The following is a 9,563-nucleotide window of genomic DNA, read 5'->3' on the forward strand; positions in this document are numbered from 1 at the left end:
CTCCCATAGGCTTACTGTATTAGCCAGGGTTCTCTATAGGGACAGAGCTTATTTGCTTTGTGTGTGTGTGTGTGTGTGTGTGTGTGTGTGCTCATGCATGCATGCATGCATATGTATACATTATAACAGATCTTATAGAATATATATATGTGTATATTTATGAATACATGTATATATTCTTACAACAACTTTTAGAATACATACATTCTGTTGATAGCCAATGTTTGTCTAGCCACAGAAGGTCTAAGAATCCTGTAGTCATCCAGTCTATGAGACTGGTTACTCAGCTGGTCTTCAGTACACGCTGGAATCTGTAGTGCCGTGAAGGAAGGGACTTGGCAGCAAGGACATGAGCAAGCAGGTGGTTTTCCTCCTTCTATGTCCTTGTTGGCAGAAAGTGTGGCCCAGATTAAAGATGACTCCCTCTCAAAAGATCTGGATTAAAGATGTATCGATGTATCTTCCCACCTCACAAGTTTTTTGTTGTTGTTGTTTTTGTTTTTTTTTTTTTAGAAAAAAAAATCCCTCACAGGTGTGCCTGGCTGTTTGGGTTTTAGTTACGTTCAGATGTAGTCAGGTTCACAACCAAGGATAGCCATCCTACTTATATTTTAAACAATAACATCATAACAACAACAAAATCCCTTCTTGTAAAGTGATTGTGAAAGGAAGCTTGAATGTCCACTATTTGTTATTCTAAAATATGTTAAATCATAGCGTCTTAATGAAACATTTTAAATGATGTTTAAATTTATTTTTTTAATTAAGAAGTTTGTGCGCCACAAGGAATGCTGTGAGGGAGAAATAGTTTTCCCTAGAGAAGAGCATACAAATTGATAATCCAGTATGGTCAGCACTGAGAACATATGCATACAAGTAGTATATGGACTGAGAAGATTGTATCAATAGTATTTAGGAATGTGTGTGGGTGGGTGGGTGTACACATACATATATATATAACAACAGGAAAAGAGGCCATGAATTTGAAGGAGGGAGAGCAAGGGGGATGGGTATGTGGGAGGGTTTGGAAGGCAGAAACGAAAACTGGAAATGGTGTAACTATTTTCTTAAAAGAAATTTTCAAAAAAAATATGGAGCTTATATTAACCAGTTATATAAGATGCTTTTATCCTAAGGAATGCTCAACTACTAGGCTCATTGGCCAAGTGAGCATATTTTCAATGCTGACATAGTTTTATGTGAAGAAAAGGAAAGCAATTGAGAACAAATATTAGGAACCTCAGAGACATACCTGAATCTGCAAATGCCAGAATTATTTGAAGCAGGTCAGAGTGGGTTAGAGATATTGTGGGGATGTTGTAAGGATTGGCTGGGTGCTCTGTGCCGAGGTGCTCAGCAATTGGTGGAGAAGTAGACCCATTAATAATCTCCATGAACTGTGAGTTCCACATTGACATCTTCAATTAGGCTAATGGAATTAATCAAATGATCAGTACCAAATTAAATTCTCTTTATGTGCAGACAGTCAGGGTTGTTAAGATGACTGGGTGATAGGTAGCAGATGGAGTTTCTGTCTCCCCCACTATCTAGTTGTCTGCGTAGTAATTGTATGGCATTACAACTAAGAATCTAGTGAGGGCCAGAGAGATAGCTCAGTGGGTAATGGTGCTTGCTGCTAATCCTGACAACCCAAGAGTTTGATTGCAGTAAACCACAGGATGCCAGGAGAGACCTGACTTTTGCCAGTTTCCCTTCAGCCTCTACAGATGCACCCTGGTACTCTCGCCCATGCCCTCAGGTGCATATGCACACACAGAGAGAATAAATGAATGCGATGAGAGAAATTCCAGAGTGAGAAACAACTGAGCAGAATGTTATGTCCTTGGAAAAGTTTTCAATTAGGCTTTTTAAAAAAAGCTTTTATTTGCTTCCTAATTGGCATACTGGTCCATCCTTTGTGTTGCCTAAGGAGATAAAAAGGGTACTTACTGGGTCTCTTGTATTTCAAATATTTTAGGGAAATGGCTGTGATTCTTAGAAAGATGTGGGTTTTCTTGTCACCCAGCTCCGATCTTCTAGGCATCACTGGGCCTTCTCTGCACTCTACTCAGCTCTACTGTGAATTACCCAATGCTTTGCATGTTTGTCACTGCAGATACCATGTGTATATGGCAGAAGCTGTAACCAGTTTCTGGATCTGTATGGTTTAAGATTCTTTTGTAACTGCATAGCAGAGTTATGCCACGCAAGTCTACAGTGCAATAGTTTCTGTTGCTAACTGCTGTATATTGTTTCTTAAAGACTATATTTAGACTTCCTTTAGAATTGTTATTTTTAATAACTATTGTGTTTAATAACTATTGCACCCTGGAACTTAATGAAAGACAGTTAACCTGAGGGAACAATTTAGTATTGTGCTAGAGTACACTGTGTTGATTTTGCATGATTAAAATATTTTTAAAGAGTTAGAAAAAAAAAGACTTGCTGTTTTCCAATGATTAAGAGTAATTTTTTAATGCTTAACATCTCAGATCTCTCCTTTGATCTTCTGAAATAAATATTTTGTTTCCGAAGGGTAAAATCTTACTGATACGAAATTTTTATTGTGAGATTTTATATGTGACGGGAGCATTATGCACATACTTGGCTATATATTTTGCTTTCTTTTTCATTTTTTTCAATGCACATTTAAAGATGTATCTGTGCAGGTTAATGAATATGATAACATTTTCCATAAGCAGGATAAAATTTGTAAGAAATCAAATTTTTGTATAAGAAAAATGTGGTTCTGAGATTCAGGTATGGAGGAAACTCTAGCGGTTCTCAACCTCCCTAATGCTCTGACCCTCTAATATTCATCCCTCATGTAGTGGTGACCCCAACCATAAAGTTATTTCATTGTTACTTCACAACTGCAATTTTGCTACATATGAATAGTAATTCAAATATCTGAGATGCAGGATATATGATATTCAGCCCCTATGAAAGGATTGATGGAACCCAAGGACTCAAGACTCACAGGTTGAGAACCACTGCTCTAGAGTCACAAGGCAATGTGGATAGGTAAAGGTGGGAGAAGGCAGAATATTTGGACTTGGCTTCGTTGACCTGTTTGGGTGGGAAAATATGGGATTAATGAACTAAGAACAACTTGTGCTAAGAGAATGAGGTCACCTTGTATATCACGGAGAAGAGGACAGAAAAGTGTAACAGTCACAGGGGTGGTTGAACACATTGTTGACCACCGTCTCTTAGATGAACCAGCAGAGAGGATGCACAATTCTAGTAAGAACTCAGAAGGGTTTCCTTTTGCCCCCAGATGGAAGGCAATGTAAAATCTAGTGAAAATGGACATTCTCAACCTAGGCAGGGGTGTAGGATGGAGCCCACCTCTCCCTCAGAGTGTAATACTTAACAAAAGAGAGGCCTTGTAAAAACTAGTCGCAACATTTTCTTCATTTTAAGCTTCCAGTGCACACCACACAGGCATATGTGTATTTTAGAAATAAAAGGACATCCCTACCTGGATACAAGTGCTGAGAGCCGTTTGGGTTTTGTGGGGGGTGGCTGGGGGGTATTGATGATAATTTTAGGTCTTGAATTGTGACAATCATCAGACTATGACAGAGGAAACATAAGGATTATCTTGCCCCTCAGATTATCCTCATGAATATGTAGGATTAATTGGAACAACATTTTAAAATAGGACACTGAATAGAAAGATTAGAGCCACAAAACTTTGATTTGATGGCATGGGAGCATGAGGTTTATTAATGTTGCTATAACAATTAGCATGGTCTACTAGGATAACGCTGTGTATTCAACACTTCCCAGAAATACACAGTTGCTTAAAAGGTGTGTTTATTAGGTGTTTGTTGTTGGGGTTGAGCTGATTGATTTAACCCACCCTCAGCTTTGGAAAAGGAAGAGGTCTGTGAGCAGAAGGGAAGTGACAGAAAAAGTGAGTCACATGAGGTCACAATGACGGGCCCTGAGAACCTAGAAAGGGATGGTGTAACTGTTAGGAAAGAGAAGCTCCAGAAAAGTCCTTGAAGAGGGAGAAGGAAAGACAAAGCAACGCTGACAGCCTCTGAAGCCAGATGGACATGAGTACATGAGTAGGGCTGCATCATCACTTACAATTGGCTGTGTGACCTTGACCGTGTTTGCTCAGACTCTGGGATCTAGTGTGTGTGTGTGCGATTTTAGATTAGAGACAGTGTCAAAGTCTGGGGATATATTCCAGGTAGTCCCTTAAAGGACTAGCTGCTGGTGTTCAGAGAAAATGAAATGCACAGCAGGAATTGTAGAATGTTTGTCTCAATGGATATCAATGTAATCTCATCTATGCTAATCAGATATAGAAATCAAAACAATTACTGTAAAGTTTACTTGTAATTCTAATGTACTTCTTAGAACAAACTCCATGGGGTTTAGAAATTGATGGTTTGTATCAGACATATTGATATAGACAGGCAGAAACTTTTTCTGTTGTAAATATATGAAACAGCTCCTGATTGCTTCATCAGTAACTGTTTGGAATGGCTCATAACCACAGGATGGTTTGTGCTTCTTTTGGGACACCGTTTGATTCCTATTGAAAGCAGGATGTTTTAATTTGTAACCCTCCAAGTGGGTATTCACTTCATGTCTTAATGGGAGGCCACTTAAAAGTTAAGTTTAAAAATATGCGTTTAATTAATTCTCTGAGCACGATGGCTTAACGGCCATTATTTTCATAAAATTAGAAGGTTGAATAATCTTGCTGATCTTCACACTTTGAAATTCTAAACTGTAGGCACTGACATGCTGTGCATTAAAACGGGTCTTCTGAAGCCTTTTCCCCCTTATCAACATCACAGGAAATAAATTCACATGGACTTGGATAGAAATCTAATGTTTTCATTTCCTCTAGAAAACAAAAATCTAGATTCATTTCAGGCATTTGCCGTAATTTTATTGTTCCAGTAATCAGAAACATGAAGAGAAACCACAGATTTCCATCGTTGGCAGAATGTTTTATAATTTTCCAGGTAATGACACTGAGGTAAGGATGTGTACATTCCCTCCACACCCAAGGGTGCAAATGCAGGAACCTAATGTAGAACCCAAGCACGGAGGAGGGTGGGGGGGGGTCTGCTCAGTGGGTGTGCTGTATGGCTCCTTTAACTTGGTCTACGTTTTCAATAATTAGAATAGACAGATGTAAGAGATCAGCCAGACAGTAAGCTGGCCTATGCTGTGGATGTATTCAAAACCAGAGCACTGAACTGAAAGAGGCTTCACCACTTGAGCCATTTGTCCCCCAGTTAGCCGAGTTTCATATCTCTTGGGAAACAAACCAAGTCCTCTAAAACTGGTCATGCAATGCAGTCATGTCTGACAGCATGCCATACTGCAGTTAGTTCTCTGCACTCAGCGGTAGGCTGATGGAGCCTGTGGTACTGCTCTAAACCAGACATTTCCTCACACACACCCTTTTATTTACCTACTTTTCATTAGTTTAAATCCAGGGAAACTACATCATCATACAGATTCTGTGTCCAATGGCCTTTGCAGGAAGGTTGCTTCAGAATTTGATACAGACCATGAGCCACACCACTGTTTCAATGGGCCCGAGTTACTCACCCTGCCCCCCCCCCCATCACTCTGGTTTTATTTCTTTTGCCTCCAGGAGTCATTGTGTTGCTTTTTGCTTTCTACACATAAGCACAAAACTCTTGCTGAAGTAGAATTCAGTTTCATCTCCAGGCAAAAACACCTTCAATTTTAAGAAGAGCTGTGTGTTCTCTTTGGATCCAGTGACCTTGCTTATAGCCAGAAAAAATGGCCTTGTACCACAGCCTTCCAGCCTTTTGGAAATCCTGTTCCCAACGGGCCTCCACACACTTGACATTTCTTCATCTCATCCAGAGGCATTGCCTGAACCCCAAACTTGAAACCATACTTCCTGTTCACCAATACACCAGTGTGGTAACAGATTCTATTGACTACTTATTTTGTCTTCAACTCATCCATTCACCATCACCATCACCACCTCCACAGACCTCCAGTAGACAGCTTTTATAGACGCCAGATTCATGTGCTTCCAATGGAGACTGGAGTCTTCATAAAATGCCATGGTGTCTCTTTATATTTTGAGTGCCTAACATGAAGTCTACAGTAAATACTGAGTTCTCACTCACAGAATTCCAAACATAAGACAATGGCATCTTGAGAGGCAAGATGTGTATGTGGTAAACAACCACTTGTGTTTTTTGGAAATAAGATCTCTTCCTCAAGATAGATAACTTTAAGAATGAGTTATTTGGGTGCTGGAGAGATGGCTCAGGTGCTGAAAGATTTTCAGTACCCACGTGCCAGCTCACAACTATCTGTAACTCCAGTCTTGGGGAATCCAGCATCTTCTTCTGGCCTCTGTGGACACACATGGTGCACAGGCACGTATGCAGGCAAACACCCAGACACAGAAAATAAATTTTTGGCTGGTGAAACCCACAGAAACAGCTGATCTGAACATCGGGGAGCTCTTGCTCCCCAGACTGATAGCTGGGAAACGAGCATGGGACTGATCCAGATCCCAGGAATATGGGTTTCAGTGAGGAGACTTCGGAAATCTACCGGACCTCCTGTAATAGTTCAGTACTTATCCCTAGCATAGGTGTGGACTTTGGGAGCCCATTCCACATAGAGGGATACTCCCTGAGCCAAGACACATGGGGTGAGCCTAGGCCCTATCCCAAAGGATACGGTAGACTGTGATGACACCCTATGGAAGGCCTTACCCTCCCTGGGGAACAGAAAGGATATGTGATAGGTAGGGTTTTAGTTGGGAGGAGTGGTAGGGGAGGAGGGGCAGGGAGAGGGAACTGGAATTGACATATAAAACAATCTTGTTTCTTATTCAAATAAAAAAAATTTAAAAATTCTAGAAGGATTATTTATATGGCATTACTAATTTTTATATTGCAACATTGCATAAGTGTTTAATGATTTGCTCTGTTACCTAGGTCATGGCTTTCTCAGGTCACTTAGCAATAATTGTTTTTAATGTGATTTAGTGGCAGTTTCATGTTCAAGGTTAGAAAAGGGAAAGGGAAATCCGTGGTTCCACTTTTACCGCTTGCTTAGCTTAATTTTAAATCAAGTCAAGTAATTTTAACGCCATGTTCTGTAAATCAGAGGAATACCTGACTCTGCCTGGCTGAGTTATGTGCATGCAAATCAGGGTTAGCATAGAAATTTCTCTGGAAGAAAAACATCTGGACCATTTGGCAGGATAAAGGTGATTCCCTTGGCAGTTCACAGCGAAGATGGTTTGCCCTCTCTGTTTTTACAAGTTGGAAATGCTGATTATCAGCAAAGACCACTTGAGTAGGAATACATTTTTTCTTGTAACCTTTAATTTTCAGGTTGTATTGTATCTTTCATTTGAGCTTCACACACCCCCCAGCCCCCAGCCCCGGAATCTTGACAACCAAATCAAAACAACACATTGAATGAAAGGTTCCCTTTGAGTAGGAACACGAGGTTCAGTATATGGAAGCAATTGATCACGCAAATTCTTCTAACCTACGTTAACATTGTTAGGAGCCCTAAGAATGGTTTGGGTGTTTCATAGACTCAGAGAACACTTGAGTTGAATGTGACTTTGTGAAGAGGGTGATTCTTGATTTTGTTTGTCCTTCTGTAGCTCATAGTGATAAAAATCAAATTAAAAAAGTTTGACGAGCTCACAGAATCACTTGCTCCCAATTTAGAGACGTAAATGAATGTAAAGCATAGGCACAGGTTCTAGCACCTCCTCTGATCACCAGGAGCCCCGCCCTACTGATTGTCTGGGGCACTGTAGATTGGACAGCGGAAGCTTGCATTCCTATCATTTCTATTATTACAGGCTTGCATTTCTTTTTCTGGTTTAAGTATCCAGAATATTCAAAACTCAAATAGAGCCAGTAAAATGCCTCTTTGGAACAACCTAACTCCTTTCAGCAAATTGCTAGCCATTTGGGTTTTGCACTCCACTTTCTTGTCTTTATCGAGACAGCTCTGGGGAAGTTGGTTCTAAGGGGTTCTCCTCAACTATCTGTGACAGCACAAACAGTTAAAGAGATCTACACTGGCTTCTGGAATGGCTGATCTAGGCTGCTTTCAGACTGGAAACTGCTAGGGTTCAATACGCTTTCTCTGGCTACTTAGACATAACCCCAGTGGTATTCATGATAGAGCCATAAGCCTTAGTCTTAAAGTTGTCTCATGTAGTAGCCATATCCTTGAGGTCCCAAGCCTGTGGCATCCTGGGCAGTATAGAAAGGATGTGGATGATGGAGAGAAATTTGGTTCTGAAATCTTTAATCTCATCTTTTCCCAATTAGTCTGTGTGACCTTGGGAAAGGTTACTCACTCATTGTAAGCGCTGGTTTATTTATAAGGTAGAAATAATACTTGCCTTGCACAGACTGAAGGTTAGAGAATTAGCATATCTTTCCTGAGGCAGAGCAGACAGCTACTGTTGTTGACTGGCAGTTATTTGATATTTGTTACTGATGAGCATTTTCCACAAGACCGGAGTCAAAAAGGGAAGAGGAGGATGGTAAGGAAAAAGAGAAGGAAAAGACAGAACCAGTTCTCCATATACTAGCTTAGATCCCACTTTGATTTCTGTTTGAATTTATTTTCCAATTAGATAATATGATTGATATGCAATAAATTGGCCATAAATAGAAATGTTATATAAGTATTCATGTTATATGTATTATTTAATTATCCCAGGAATCTTGTATTTTTTTTTCTTTTTCAATTAAGGAAGCCTATAAAATGCCCATCAGGGGACTTAGCAAGAGAAATAATATGATTTTAATGTTTCCGAAAGTTACTTTCCTCTTCATCATCAATATTTTTGTGTGCAAAGCCTAAAGATCAACGGGCTCATTAGATTCCCAAAAGTGTTTTAAAGACAATTTTGTCCATGTAGGTAAAACTCTGCTGATAAGACATTGCTATCCGCATTCAATCTCTAGGCTTCCTTCAAGTATTTATAATTGCATCAAGGCCATTGCTGATTCAAACTGAAGTATGGGGATTCTGCTAAAAGAAATACCTGCAGGGAAACATTTTCATAGTGTCTATTACTGTGATAAATCAGATAGATTTTTAAGTGGTGACTATGTATAACTGTAGACCGGGTCATCCATAAAACAGCTGCGTTCTGCCTCAGAGACATAATTATCTTGGTCAGCAGCTTTGCTACTGACATGAGGGAAATCTGGGCACCTTATAGTCGCCCTTGTCTGTGTGCTTCCTGGCATTTCTATCATCTGTAGCTGAGGAGGTTTCATGTAGATTTTCCCCCTACTGTGGCAGGAAATTAACTTTAAATTGGAAATGCTTCCAGTTGCGAAGTGTATCTCCCATTATCACCTGTCCTCCACTGCTATCAATGGGAAGGACTTATTGTTAGAACAAAACAAGCAAAACTGGTAAATTCTGAATGACATTACCTCCCATAACAGTCATAATAGGCCAGATGGCTAAAATAATCAGATAGACATGTATGTACGTGATCTGTACATAGATAACGCCAAAAGTTGTTTTGGAACTTT

Source organism: Cricetulus griseus (genome assembly GCF_003668045.3).
Source record: "Cricetulus griseus strain 17A/GY chromosome 1 unlocalized genomic scaffold, alternate assembly CriGri-PICRH-1.0 chr1_1, whole genome shotgun sequence".
NCBI classification, from domain to species: Eukaryota; Metazoa; Chordata; class Mammalia; order Rodentia; family Cricetidae; genus Cricetulus; species Cricetulus griseus.